This window comes from Tachypleus tridentatus, chromosome 7, assembly GCF_004210375.1.
Source record: "Tachypleus tridentatus isolate NWPU-2018 chromosome 7, ASM421037v1, whole genome shotgun sequence".
NCBI lineage: Eukaryota > Metazoa > Arthropoda > Merostomata > Xiphosura > Limulidae > Tachypleus > Tachypleus tridentatus.
Window position 1 is genome coordinate 1,541,748 of NC_134831.1, and position 9,744 is coordinate 1,551,491.

A 9,744-nucleotide genomic window follows, 5' to 3' on the forward strand; every position below is an offset into this window, starting at 1 on the left:
TTCTGTAGAATTATCAAAGGTTACAGTTTTGTCACTAATGACCAAGTTCTGTAGAATTATCAAAGGTTACAGTTTTGTCACTAATGACCAAGTTCTGTAGAATTATCAAAGGTTACAGTTTTGTCACTAATGACCAAGTTCTGTAGAATTATCAAAGGTTACAGTTTTGTCACTAATGACCAAGTTCTGTAGAATTATCAAAGGTTACAGTTTTGTCACTAATGACCAAGTTCTGTAGAATTATCAAAGGTTACAGTTTTGTCACTAATGACCAAGTTCTGTAGAATTATCAAAGGTTACAGTTTTGTCACTAATGACCAAGTTCTGTAGAATTATCAAAGGTTACAGTTTTGTCACTAATGACCAAGTTCTGTAGAATTATCAAAGGTTACAGTTTTGTCACTAATGACCAAGTTCTGTAGAATTATCAAAGGTTACAGTAGAATTTGTCACTAATGACCAAGTTCTGTAGAATTATCAAAGGTTACAGTTTTGTCACTAATGACCAAGTTCTGTAGAATTATCAAAGGTTACAGCTTTGTCACTAATGACCAAGTTCTGTAGAATTATCAAAGGTTACAGTTTTGTCACTAATGACCAAGTTCTGTAGAATTATCAAAGGTTACAGTTTTGTCACTAATGACCAAGTTCTGTAGAATTATCAAAGTTCTGTTACAGTTTTTGTCACTAATGACCAAGTTCTGTAGAATTATCAAAGGTTACAGTTTTGTCACTAATGACCAAGTTCTGTAGAATTATCAAAGGTTACAGTTTTGTCACTAATGACCAAGTTCTGTAGAATTATCAAAGGTTACAGTTTTGTCACTAATGACCAAGTTCTGTAGAATTATCAAAGGTTACAGTTTTGTCACTAATGACCAAGTTCTGTAGAATTATCAAAGGTTACAGTTTTGTCACTAATGACCAAGTTCTGTAGAATTATCAAAGGTTACAGTTTTGTCACTAATGACCAAGTTCTGTAGAATTATCAAAGGTTACAGTTTTGTCACTAATGACCAAGTTCTGTAGAATTATCAAAGGTTACAGTTTTGTCACTAATGACCAAGTTCTGTAGAATTATCAAAGGTTACAGCTTTGTCACTAATGACCAAGTTCTGTAGAATTATCAAAGGTTACAGTTTTGTCACTAATGACCAAGTTCTGTAGAATTATCAAAGGTTACAGTTTTGTCACTAATGACCAAGTTCTGTAGAATTATCTAATGACCAAGGTTACAGGTTTTTGTCACTAATGACCAAGTTCTGTAGAATTATCAAAGGTTACAGTTTTGTCACTAATGACCAAGTTCTGTAGAATTATCAAAGGTTACAGTTTTGTCACTAATGACCAAGTTCTGTAGAATTATCAAAGGTTACAGTTTTGTCACTAATGACCAAGTTCTGTAGAATTATCAAAGGTTACAGTTTTGTCACTAATGACCAAGTTCTGTAGAATTATCAAAGGTTACAGTTTTGTCACTAATGACCAAGTTCTGTAGAATTATCAAAGGTTACAGTTTTGTCACTAATGACCAAGTTCTGTAGAATTATCAAAGGTTACAGTTTTGTCACTAATGACCAAGTTCTGTAGAATTATCAAAGGTTACAGTTTTGTCACTAATGACCAAGTTCTGTAGAATTATCAAAGGTTACAGTTTTGTCACTAATGACCAAGTTCTGTAGAATTATCAAAGGTTACAGTTTTGTCACTAATGACCAAGTTCTGTAGAATTATCAAAGGTTACAGTTTTGTCACTAATGACCAAGTTCTGTAGAATTATCAAAGGTTACAGTTTTGTCACTAATGACCAAGTTCTGTAGAATTATCAAAGGTTACAGTTTTGTCACTAATGACCAAGTTCTGTAGAATTATCAAAGGTTACAGTTTTGTCACTAATGACCAAGTTCTGTAGAATTACAGTTACAGCTTTGTCACTAATGACCAAGTTCTGTAGAATTATCAAAGGTTACAGTTTTGTCACTAATGACCAAGTTGTAGAATTGTAGAATTATCAAAGGTTACAGTTTTGTCACTAATGACCAAGTTCTGTAGAATTATCAAAGGTTACAGTTTTGTCACTAATGACCAAGTTCTGTAGAATTATCAAAGGTTACAGCTTTGTCACTAATGACCAAGTTCTGTAGAATTATCAAAGGTTACAGTTTTGTCACTAATGACCAAGTTCTGTAGAATTATCAAAGGTTACAGTTTTGTCACTAATGACCAAGTTCTGTAGAATTATCAAAGGTTACAGTTTTGTCACTAATGACCAAGTTCTGTAGAATTATCAAAGGTTACAGTTTTGTCACTAATGACCAAGTTCTGTAGAATTATCAAAGGTTACAGTTTTGTCACTAATGACCAAGTTCTGTAGAATTATCAAAGGTTACAGTTTTGTCACTAATGACCAAGTTCTGTAGAATTATCAAAGGTTACAGTTTTGTCACTAATGACCAAGTTCTGTAGAATTATCAAAGGTTACAGTTTTGTCACTAATGACCAAGTTCTGTAGAATTATCAAAGGTTACAGTTTTGTCACTAATGACCAAGTTCTGTAGAATTATCAAAGGTTACAGTTTTGTCACTAATGACCAAGTTCTGTAGAATTATCAAAGGTTACAGTTTTGTCACTAATGACCAAGTTCTGTAGAATTATCAAAGGTTACAGTTTTGTCACTAATGACCAAGTTCTGTAGAATTATCAAAGGTTACAGTTTTGTCACTAATGACCAAGTTCTGTAGAATTATCAAAGGTTACAGTTTTGTCACTAATGACCAAGTTCTGTAGAATTATCAAAGGTTACAGTTTTGTCACTAATGACCAAGTTCTGTAGAATTATCAAAGGTTACAGTTTTGTCACTAATGACCAAGTTCTGTAGAATTATCAAAGGTTACAGTTTTGTCACTAATGACCAAGTTCTGTAGAATTATCAAAGGTTACAGTTTTGTCACTAATGACCAAGTTCTGTAGAATTATCAAAGGTTACAGTTTTGTCACTAATGACCAAGTTCTGTAGAATTATCAAAGGTTACAGTTTTGTCACTAATGACCAAGTTCTGTAGAATTATCAAAGGTTACAGTTTTGTCACTAATGACCAAGTTCTGTAGAATTATCAAAGGTTACAGTTTTGTCACTGACCAATGACCAAGTTCTGTAGAATTATCAAAGGTTACAGTTTTGTCACTAATGACCAAGTTCTGTAGAATTATCAAAGGTTACAGTTTTGTCACTAATGACCAAGTTCTGTAGAATTATCAAAGGTTACAGTTTTGTCACTAATGACCAAGTTCTGTAGAATTATCAAAGGTTACAGTTTTGTCACTAATGACCAAGTTCTGTAGAATTATCAAAGGTTACAGTTTTGTCACTAATGACCAAGTTCTGTAGAATTATCAAAGGTTACAGTTTTGTCACTAATGACCAAGTTCTGTAGAATTATCAAAGGTTACAGTTTTGTCACTAATGACCAAGTTCTGTAGAATTATCAAAAGTTTTGTTACAGTTTTGTCACAGTTTTGTCAATGACCAAGTTCTGTAGAATTATCAAAGGTTACAGTTTTGTCACTAATGACCAAGTTCTGTAGAATTATCAAAGGTTACAGTTTTGTCACTAATGACCAAGTTCTGTAGAATTACATCACCAAGTTCTGTAGAATTACAGTTTTTGTCACTAATGACCAAGTTCTGTAGAATTATCAAAGGTTACAGTTTTGTCACTAATGACCAAGTTCTGTAGAATTATCAAAGGTTACAGTTTTGTCACTAATGACCAAGTTCTGTAGAATTATCAAAGGTTACAGTTTTGTCACTAATGACCAAGTTCTGTAGAATTATCAAAGGTTACAGTTTTGTCACTAATGACCAAGTTCTGTAGAATTATCAAAGGTTACAGTTTTGTCACTAATGACCAAGTTCTGTAGAATTATCAAAGGTTACAGTTTTGTCACTAATGACCAAGTTCTGTAGAATTATCAAAGGTTACAGTTTTGTCACTAATGACCAAGTTCTGTAGAATTATCAAAGGTTACAGTTTTGTCACTAATGACCAAGTTCTGTAGAATTATCAAAGGTTACAGTAGAATTTGTTACACTAATGACCAAGTTCTGTAGAATTATCAAAGGTTACAGTTTTGTCACTAATGACCAAGTTCAGAATTATCAAAGGTTACAGTTTTGTCACTAATGACCAAGTTCTGTAGAATTATCAAAGGTTACAGTTTTGTCACTAATGACCAAGTTCTGTAGAATTATCAAAGGTTACAGTTTTGTCACTAATGACCAAGTTCTGTAGAATTATCAAAGGTTACAGTTTTGTCACTAATGACCAAGTTCTGTAGAATTATCAAAGGTTACAGTTTTGTCACTAATGACCAAGTTCTGTAGAATTATCAAAGGTTACAGTTTTGTCACTAATGACCAAGTTCACTAATGACCAAGTAGAATTATCAAAGGTTACAGTTTTGTCACTAATGACCAAGTTCTGTAGAATTATCAAAGGTTACAGTTTTGTCACTAATGACCAAGTTCTGTAGAATTATCAAAGGTTACAGTTTTGTCACTAATGACCAAGTTCTGTAGAATTATCAAAGGTTACAGTTTTGTCACTAATGACCAAGTTCTGTAGAATTATCAAAGGTTACAGTTTTGTCACTAATGACCAAGTTCTGTAGAATTATCAAAGGTTACAGTTTTGTCACTAATGACCAAGTTCTGTAGAATTATCAAAGGTTACAGTTTTGTCACTAATGACCAAGTTCTGTAGAATTATCAAAGGTTACAGTTTTGTCACTAATGACCAAGTTCTGTAGAATTATCAAAGGTTACAGTTTTGTCACTAATGACCAAGTTCTGTAGAATTATCAAAGGTTACAGTTTTGTCACTAATGACCAAGTTCTGTAGAATTATCAAAGGTTACAGTTTTGTCACTAATGACCAAGTTCTGTAGAATTATCAAAGGTTACAGTTTTGTCACTAATGACCAAGTTCTGTAGAATTATCAAAGGTTACAGTTTTGTCACTAATGACCAAGTTCTGTAGAATTATCAAAGGTTACAGTTTTGTCACTAATGACCAAGTTCTGTAGAATTATCAAAGGTTACAGTTTTGTCACTAATGACCAAGTTCTGTAGAATTATCAAAGGTTACAGTTTTGTCACTAATGACCAAGTTCTGTAGAATTATCAAAGGTTACAGTTTTGTCACTAATGACCAACCAAGTTCTGTAGAATTATCAAAGGTTACAGTTTTGTCACTAATGACCAAGTTCTGTAGAATTATCAAAGGTTACAGTTTTGTCACTAATGACCAACCAAGTTCTTTGTAGAATTATCAAAGGTTACAGTTTTGTCACTAATGACCAAGTTCTGTAGAATTATCACCAAGGTTACAGTTTTGTCACTAATGACCAAGTTCTGTAGAATTATCAAAGGTTACAGTTTTGTCACTAATGACCAAGTTCTGTAGAATTATCAAAGGTTACAGTTTTGTCACTAATGACCAAGTTCTGTAGAATTATCAAAGGTTACAGTTTTGTCACTAATGACCAAGTTCTGTAGAATTATCAAAGGTTACAGTTTTGTCACTAATGACCAAGTTCTGTAGAATTATCAAAGGTTACAGTTTTGTCACTAATGACCAAGTTCTGTAGAATTATCAAAGGTTACAGTTTTGTCACTAATGACCAAGTTCTGTAGAATTATCAAAGGTTACAGTTTTGTCACTAATGACCAAGTTCTGTAGAATTATCAAAGGTTACAGTTTTGTCACTAATGACCAAGTTCTGTAGAATTATCAAAGGTTACAGTTTTGTCACTAATGACCAAGTTCTGTAGAATTAAAGGTTACAGTTTTGTCACTAATGACCAAGTTCTGTAGAATTATCAAAGGTTACAGTTTTGTCACTAATGACCAAGTTCTGTAGAATTATCAAAGGTTACAGTTTTGTCACTAATGACCAAGTTCTGTAGAATTATCAAAGGTTACAGTTTTGTCACTAATGACCAAGTTCTGTAGAATTATCAAAGGTTACAGTTTTGTCACTAATGACCAAGTTCTGTAGAATTATCAAAGGTTACAGTTTTGTCACTAATGACCAAGTTCTGTAGAATTATCAAAGGTTACAGTTTTGTCACTAATGACCAAGTTCTGTAGAATTATCAAAGGTTACAGTTTTGTCACTAATGACCAAGTTCTGTAGAATTATCAAAGGTTACAGTTTTGTCACTAATGACCAAGTTCTGTAGAATTATCAAAGGTTACAGTTTTGTCACTAATGACCAAGTTCTGTAGAATTATCAAAGGTTACAGTTTTGTCACTAATGACCAAGTTCTGTAGAATTATCAAAGGTTACAGTTTTGTCACTAATGACCAAGTTCTGTAGAATTATCAAAGGTTACAGTTTTGTCACTAATGACCAAGTTCTGTAGAATTATCAAAGGTTACAGTTTTGTCACTAATGACCAAGTTCTGTAGAATTATCAAAGGTTACAGTTTTGTCACTAATGACCAAGTTCTGTAGAATTATCAAAGGTTACAGTTTTGTCACTAATGACCAAGTTCTGTAGAATTATCAAAGGTTACAGTTTTGTCACTAATGACCAAGTTCTGTAGAATTATCAAAGGTTACAGTTTTGTCAACAATGACCAAGTTCTGTAGAATTATCAAAGGTTACAGCTTTGTCACTAATGACCAAGTTCTGTAGAATTATCAAAGGTTACAGTTTTGTCACTAATGACCAAGTTCTGTAGAATTAGTTACAGTTTTGTCACTATGAATTATCAAAGGTTACAGTTTTGTCACTAATGACCAAGTTCTGTAGAATTATCAAAGGTTACAGTTTTGTCACTAATGACCAAGTTCTGTAGAATTATCAAAGGTTACAGTTTTGTCACTAATGACCAAGTTCTGTAGAATTATCAAAGGTTACAGTTTTGTCACTAATGACCAAGTTCTGTAGAATTATCAAAGGTTACAGTTTTGTCACTAATGACCAAGTTCTGTAGAATTATCAAAGGTTACAGTTTTGTCACTAATGACCAAGTTCTGTAGAATTATCAAAGGTTACAGTTTTGTCACTAATGACCAAGTTCTGTAGAATTATCAAAGGTTACAGTTTTGTCACTAATGACCAAGTTCTGTAGAATTATCAAAGGTTACAGTTTTGTCACTAATGACCAAGTTCTGTAGAATTATCAAAGGTTACAGTTTTGTCACTAATGACCAAGTTCTGTAGAATTATCAAAGGTTACAGTTTTGTCACTAATGACCAAGTTCTGTAGAATTATCAAAGGTTACAGTTTTGTCACTAATGACCAAGTTCTGTAGAATTATCAAAGGTTACAGTTTTGTCACTAATGACCAAGTTCTGTAGAATTATCAAAGTTACAGTTACAGAATTATTTGTCACTAATGACCAAGTTCTGTAGAATTATCAAAGGTTACAGTTTTGTCACTAATGACCAAGTTCTGTAGAATTATCAAAGGTTACAGTTTTGTCACTAATGACCAAGTTCTGTAGAATTATCAAAGGTTACAGTTTTGTCACTAATGACCAAGTTCTGTAGAATTATCAAAGGTTACAGTTTTGTCACTAATGACCAAGTTCTGTAGAATTATCAAAGGTTACAGTTTTGTCACTAATGACCAAGTTCTGTAGAATTATCAAAGGTTACAGTTTTGTCACTAATGACCAAGTTCTGTAGAATTATCAAAGGTTACAGTTTTGTCACTAATGACCAAGTTCTGTAGAATTATCAAAGGTTACAGTTTTGTCACTAATGACCAAGTTCTGTAGAATTATCAAAGGTTACAGTTTTGTCACTAATGACCAAGTTCTGTAGAATTATCAAAGGTTACAGTTTTGTCACTAATGACCAAGTTCTGTAGAATTATCAAAGGTTACAGTTTTGTCACTAATGACCAAGTTCTGTAGAATTATCAAAGGTTACAGTTTTGTCACTAATGACCAAGTTCTGTAGAATTATCAAAGGTTACAGTTTTGTCACTAATGACCAAGTTCTGTAGAATTATCAAAGGTTACAGTTTTGTCACTAATGACCAAGTTCTGTAGAATTATCAAAGGTTACAGTTTTGTCACTAATGACCAAGTTCTGTAGAATTATCAAAGGTTACAGTTTTGTCACTAATGACCAAGTTCTGTAGAATTATCAAAGGTTACAGTTTTGTCACTAATGACCAAGTTCTGTAGAATTATCAAAGGTTACAGTTTTGTCACTAATGACCAAGTTCTGTAGAATTATCAAAGGTTACAGTTTTGTCACTAATGACCAAGTTCTGTAGAATTATCAAAGGTTACAGTTTTGTCACTAATGACCAAGTTCTGTAGAATTATCAAAGGTTACAGTTTTGTCACTAATGACCAAGTTCTGTAGAATTATCAAAGGTTACAGTTTTGTCACTAATGACCAAGTTCTGTAGAATTATCAAAGGTTACAGTTTTGTCACTAATGACCAAGTTCTGTAGAATTATCAAAGGTTACAGTTTTGTCACTAATGACCAAGTTCTGTAGAATTATCAAAGGTTACAGTTTTGTCACTAATGACCAAGTTCTGTAGAATTATCAAAGGTTACAGTTTTGTCACTAATGACCAAGTTCTGTAGAATTATCAAAGGTTACAGTTTTGTCACTAATGACCAAGTTCTGTAGAATTATCAAAGGTTACAGTTTTGTCACTAATGACCAAGTTCTGTAGAATTATCAAAGGTTACAGTTTTGTCAGGTTAATGACCAAGTTCTGTAGAATTATCAAAGGTTACAGTTTTGTCACTAATGACCAAGTTCTGTAGAATTATCAAAGGTTACAGTTTTGTCACTAATGACCAAGTTCTGTAGAATTATCAAAGGTTACAGTTTTGTCACTAATGACCAAGTTCTGTAGAATTATCAAAGGTTACAGTTTTGTCACTAATGACCAAGTTCTGTAGAATTATCAAAGGTTACAGTTTTGTCACTAATGACCAAGTTCTGTAGAATTATCTAATGAAGTTCTGTTACAGTTTTTGTCACTAATGACCAAGTTCTGTAGAATTATCAAAGGTTACAGTTTTGTCACTAATGACCAAGTTCTGTAGAATTATCAAAGGTTACAGTTTTGTCACTAATGACCAAGTTCTGTAGAATTATCAAAGGTTACAGTTTTGTCACTAATGACCAAGTTCTGTAGAATTATCAAAGGTTACAGTTTTGTCACTAATGACCAAGTTCTGTAGAATTATCAAAGGTTACAGTTTTGTCACTAATGACCAAGTTCTGTAGAATTATCAAAGGTTACAGTTTTGTCACTAATGACCAAGTTCTGTAGAATTATCAAAGGTTACAGTTTTGTCACTAATGACCAAGTTCTGTAGAATTATCAAAGGTTACAGCTTTGTCACTAATGACCAAGTTCTGTAGAATTATCAAAGGTTACAGTTTTGTACAGTTTTGTCACTAATGACCAAGTTCTGTAGAATTATCAAAGGTTACAGTTTTGTCACTAATGACCAAGTTCTGTAGAATTATCAAAGGTTACAGTTTTGTCACTAATGACCAAGTTCTGTAGAATTATCAAAGGTTACAGTTTTGTCACTAATGACCAAGTTCTGTAGAATTATCAAAGGTTACAGTTTTGTCACTAATGACCAAGTTCTGTAGAATTATCAAAGGTTACAGTTTTGTCACTAATGACCAAGTTCTGTAGAATTATCAAAGGTTACAGTTTTGTCACTAATGACCAAGT